Source organism: Coptis chinensis, chromosome 4 (genome assembly GCF_015680905.1).
Source record: "Coptis chinensis isolate HL-2020 chromosome 4, ASM1568090v1, whole genome shotgun sequence".
In the NCBI taxonomy this organism is placed as follows: Eukaryota; Viridiplantae; Streptophyta; class Magnoliopsida; order Ranunculales; family Ranunculaceae; genus Coptis; species Coptis chinensis.
In genome coordinates, this window is record NC_141459.1 from 36,354,893 (window position 1) to 36,360,993 (window position 6,101).

The window sequence follows — 6,101 nt, forward strand, 5'->3', positions numbered from 1 at the left end:
CGTCAACAAACAAGTCTATCTAGTATACCACCCACTACACCTCTAGCTACTATTTCACACACATCACCTGACACAATGCCCGACGAAGAAGAGACTCCTCTCTCTGACTTCTACAAAGCCTTGAAATGATAGCCCCAAATCTTGCATCGTTCTAGCAGACCCATTGGGGGATTTCCGAATCCCCCAAATATTTTTAATTTGTTACCCGTTTTTCATGGATTGAACATGCGTAGGATTGAACAAGTCCTAACAACATTCCACCATCCTACGGTTGGTGCGGAACAAATTAAACTCAGGGTATTCCCCTTCACCTTAGCCGATAAGGCGGCGTCGTGGTTAACTGCCCAAACACCTAATTTTGTGGACTCGTGGGCTAAACTTGTTCAGCTGTTTATGGAACATTTTTGCCCACCCCTAAAGACGGATGAGATGCTTTCCAAGATTCTTTTCTTTCGACAAAATCCTCATGAAATATTTTCAGAGGCTTGGAATCGTTTCACCGATCTCCTTATAGAGTGTCCACATCATAACTTAGCGAAAGACACGTTAGTTCGTGCCTTTTTCAAAGGACTTCTACACCACCATAAAGAAGTCCTAGACATAATGAATGGGGGTAGTTTCTTAAGCAAAGGAGCCTCGGAGGCTTATAAATTTTTAGAGGATCAAACTAAGCGAAATAACAACTGGGGGGGGTGATGATATCCACCGCTCCGCTAGTTCATCAAATACAGTTAAGGCCGCCGGTATGTTTGAAATTAAACATGATCCCGAGCTTAAAACTCTAATCGAATCACTTACTAAAAAGGTAGAGGCCATTTCTGTTCAACAAAAGCCTATCCCCGTCATGAACGTAAATTCAAATCCATGTAGTTTCTGTTGGAGCCTTGAACATCCCGACTCCCACTATTCTATAGCTTATGAACAGGCTTGTTCGATTAATAGTGAACCTAATGGTCCTTGGAGACAAAATCCCAACTTCGGTTGGAGAAATAACCAACACGTCACACCTCCAGGGTACAATAATCAATATGTTAGGCCAACACAAAGTTTTAACCAAGCTCCACCACGACAAGGACAGGGTCAGGGTAATTTTAATAATTATAACAACCAAGTGCAACCTCGACAAGGTCAAGCACAAGGTCAAGGTAGTTATAATAATTATAATGCTAATAGAGGTATCGTTCCGGTAATTAATAATAATTATCAAAATCCACCCATAAATAATTCACGTGAAATAGTTCCAAATACACCACCACGTGACTACTACACCCACACAACCGATCGCCTTGACACCTTCATACAAGTAAGCCAAAAACTTTTCCAAACCATGGCTCAATCTAACCAACAGCTTCTACAATCCGTTAATAATTTAACCCAACAGTTGGCTCAAGATAAAGCCCAACCCAAAGGTGTGTTTCCAAGTCACGAAATACCTAATCATAAAATAACAAATACAGCGTTTGAGGTAACCGATAATACTAGTAATGAATATGAAAATGTAGGTGAGCTAAATGCCATCACCACTCTCCGTTCTGGCAGAGTGGTTGATAACAAAGTAACTATGCCTATAGTTACCCCACCAATAACCCTACACCTGCTATTTTACTAGATACTGAAATAGAAACTGAAGAGCCTACCACTGTAGAGGTACCAGTTACAACACAACCTAAGAAACAGAAAGCCACGGTTAAACATCCAGGCGATACAATTGCTAAATATAGACAGAAACAACTGTTTCCACAAAAATTAGCCGTGTTAACTAGGGATACAAATTATGAGGAGATTAGGGATGTTTTCAAGAATCTAACTATAAACCTTCCCTTCCTCGGAGCTATTAAAAAGCTACCACACCATGCTAAGTTTCTTAAGGAATTGTGTACTACTAGGCGTAAGACCAATATACCAAAAGACCTTTTTAAATGCGAACAATTCCCAACTTTATCCGAACATAATGGAATTGTTAAGTACAAGGACCCCGGTCGCCCTATCGCATAATGCACCTTAGGAGATTCTTATACTGACGACGCGTTATTAGACTTGGGGGCTAGTGTTAACTTACTCCCGTTTTATTTGTATAGACAAATAGGTCTAGACGAGATGCAACCCACTAAAATGACGTTGCAATTAGCTAATCGGTCTATTAAGTATCCTAAGGGTGTCGTCGAAAATGTTCTGGTAAAAATTCAGGATTTTTACTATCCGGCTGATTTTGTCATCCTCGATACAGAAGTCGTTAACGACTCTGTCCCGATCATCTTAGGGCGTCCTTTCTTGGCAACTGCCAATGTGCTCATTAATTGCCACGATGGTTCAATGTCCATGTCTTTTGGCCATCTTGCTGTTGAAGTCAATGTTTTTAAAACAAAGACACAGTTACCCGATTCGTCTATGGATGGAGAGGTTAGCATGATCGAGAGCTTTGCTCGAGATTATTTCAACAACACATTCCCTGATAATCATATGCCCAAATTTCTTTCCTTCGGAAGTTCAGACTCCAACATTTCCATCCCTACACTAGTCGATACACATATTACGGATGAGGATGAGATAGATGACTTTCTCAAAGATGTAGAGGACTATCATAGTAACGAGGATATGACCAATCTAGATGAGCAATTCGATGAGTTTCTTAGAGCAGGTCATGATTCACCCTATCAAGAACTACTTTCCACAACATCCAACTCGACTTCCCTCCTTCCACCCTTTCAAAGGAATCTCGAGTTTGCACTCGATCCGGTTGTTTCTTCTGTGCTTCTTAATTTTTTAAATTCACCTAGAAAACAAATACTTTAGAAGACAAAAGCATTTGACACCTTCATTTTAAGACTTGAGACAGTCCGTACCTACACTATGAATGAGTTTTGTGCTAAACCCACATCCTCATTTTTTCCATGCTTTCCTTCTACAACTTACCCATATCCACCATATTCTACACAACCATTCACTCTTCCACACTTATTCACTAGGACACCCTCTCGTTCAAAAATGAAAAAGAAGGTGCATGCTAGGTTAAGTAATAGGGTTATCCGACTTAAACTTTCATTTTACTAGGTTGCGTCATAGGAAATCTTGGTGCTTGATTGTGTTTGGATATGTTTTCTGTGATATTTATTTATGGAATGATCCACAACTATTTTTCGGGTTGTTGATATATGATAAACTGCATGTACATACATATGTTTAGATAAAGTCTCGAGTATCCGACTATAAAAACGACTCAACTTTTGTGTTTGGTGCATTTCCTTTCATTTCCATATATTGGTGAGTGCACCATTAAGGTAACCGGCCCCTCCCTACGAGTGTGTGGCTGTAAGTACGGATCCTAAGTCCACGATTAACATAATTCACGCTTTTCCACTCTTACATGTTTTTCTTGGATTTTTGAGTCATGTTTCTACGGGTGAATTATGTCTTTCTTGCTCATTGTTTTTCCTTATAAAAGAAAAAAAAATATTAAATAATAAACATAGTATTCTAGGAAGTCTCGAATCGACTTTAAAAGACCCATCGCTAAAACAAATTTTCTAAGCTTCGTTGTAAAAATTTGTTTGGGGTGGGGTGTTAAATGTTCCGCCCTAAAATGTTTTATGTCCCATTTAGATTTGCTTAGGCTGTTTAATTGTATTCCGATTCGGGTTGACATAATCTATGAATTTAGAGTTCAGTTGTTCGCATAACGTACGTCATGCACACACTTCGAGGCGTTTTCCACTATCTTATATGTCATTCACAGTTGGAATAGAGTGTTTTATGGATCATTGAATTGGAAATTCTCTCCTGATCATTTTCATATCTCATTCGCAAAAATCGGACCGGTAATGAAGCGGCAATTTTGATTTGAAGTTTCGCAAAAAAATCAAAAAATTCACAAATTTCGAATTGGGCTTGGGCCCAACCCGCGCCCACCGACAGCGCACCCGCGCCCTTACCTTCAACAGTCGCGTTCATCTTCTCCAAACCGCCATTAATGCCACCAAAGCTCCAAAAACCTAAAACAAAATAAAATTAAAAAGAAAACTAAATTTACCCACGCCCACAATCAAGACCCAACCCAAATCGACTCCAACCGCACTGCCCCACACCCTACACCGATTTACATCAACAAAAACCATCGGAAAATCAAATTAAATTAAAAATTTTGGTGCTGTCGCGCCACCGTCGCGCCACCACCACTGTTTGCTTCAGTCGGTCGATACAAATTCCACCACCACATCCCATTTAAACCCCCACTACATTCCAAACACTAAAATGGCTCAACAACGTCGAATTTTGCCAGAGCAAGCTTTTACTGGCGACCACTTCCACGCCGTTTTTACGGTGATGGAAAATGATCGATGAGACCGAATAGCTTGTGGTACTCGACTGAAGCCTATTACCACGAGGACTTAGTCCGACGGTTCTACAATACGAGGGAGTTGGAAGGGACTAGGATTTTTGTTGTGGTGGCGAAGAGGAGGAAGGAAGTGACGACGGGGTTGTTGGCTGAGATTCTAGGCATTCCGCCTAGAATCCATCTGGATGTCACGTTGCAGGAGTCCCAATATAATGGGGTAGAGCCATTGATGAACGTGACGGTTACAGAAGGGAACTACAATGCGAGATCGCATTGTGTTCGCCAGGCATCCCTTAGGACTAACCAGCTGGCTGCAGCTCAGTGGGATTGGTCGGAACATCCTGGGAAGGAGAAGGTCAGCGATATCAGCCTGAACTGCCTCCACATCTTATGGATACTCCGTGAGCGTAAGTACCGCTTTCAGATCTTGGAGTTTTTACTTAGCATGATTAGGGGAGTAGGGAAGTCTGTTGCACCTCTCCCTGTGTTGATAACCAAGATCATGCTGAAGTTGAGAGCAGCTCAGGCGTCTGATAGGACATACATCACCCTACACCGAAACCCTCACATCTATAAGGAGTGTGTCCAACGAGTTTGGAGGTTGGCTGAGGATAGAGAAGAAGACGAGGAGGATGGGGGAAACGAGAATGCTGAGGAGTATGATGGGGGAAATGAGAATGCCTCGGAGGATGAGGAGGACTTGACGTGTTTTGATGCGGATGCCTTGGAGAGGTGCTGGTCAGATGCAGAACGCATGGCTGTGATTCATCGTGGCATGCGTTCGCTCAACACTATCTGCGAAGACCTCCGGACTCGACAGGCAACGATGCATCATAACTTCGAGATCCGTACACAGAGAGAGGATGAGAGGTGGGAACAGATGAGGGCCGAGCTAGAAGCTCAGCGCCAGTTTCGGGCCGAGATGCTTACAGGATTCCCACCTCATGGGGATTCTCCGTCTGAGGACACACCATCGAGGCACGAGCATCATCGCCGAAGGACGGATGGTGCTGGCCCATCGGGAGCTCAGGAGCCATCTCCTGAGCTTGTCCCCTCCGCTACCAGTACAGGAGTGATTAGGGATAGTATAGTTTGATGCTCTATTTTTATTTGTAGTTTCATTGTTGTCATTTATTTTCATGTAAGTTTTATTTCCGTAATTTGAATTTTGTAGTGAAATGTACTTCGAATGAAAATTTTAAAATAATGTGGTTATTTTCATTATGCGTGGTTGTTTAATATTGATCCCACCTTCCCAAATTGTTTGGGGGTGATTTTATCTATTCCAGCATGATTTTTATATGACCCTCGTCTTAGAATTTATTGCAGAGTCAAGGTGAAAATATGGCCGTTTAGGCATATCTATGAATAAGTATCATGGTAGGATGAAATATCAATTAAATAGGTAGATTCTATCATTAATTCAACCTAAAAGATACTAGGTTTGTTTTAAAATCAAGAAAATGAGTTGTTTCCGTTTTCGGGTTTGGAAATTTTGGTATATCCGGAAACTGCCGTAAAAACCTTTTGGCAACTTCCCGATCCGTTTTAGCAACTTAAAACCTATATAAACTTCATACATTCTACACTCACAACTCACAATACACCTAACCTCCATAACTCACCGTTCACTCCCATGAATCCCACGTTTCGTCTCATTTTCCGAAGTTTCAAAGAACTTTCAGTGCACTCGAGGCAGCACTTTCAAGGCCTGCAATTTTTTCAGTTTTTGTCGAGCGCTTTTCAAGGTGAGCGACCCCGCACTCAA

General features: G+C 41.6%; 1 non-coding gene across 1 annotated transcript; it reads right to left on the minus strand.

The window, feature by feature from the left end:
* Positions 1 to 429: 429 nt before the first annotated feature.
* LOC147503358 (small nucleolar RNA R71) lies at positions 430 to 533 on the minus strand. Its single transcript, XR_015194055.1, has one exon. It is a non-coding gene; the product is annotated as a small nucleolar RNA R71 (small nucleolar RNA).
* Between the last annotated feature and the right edge of the window lie 5,568 nt (positions 534 to 6,101).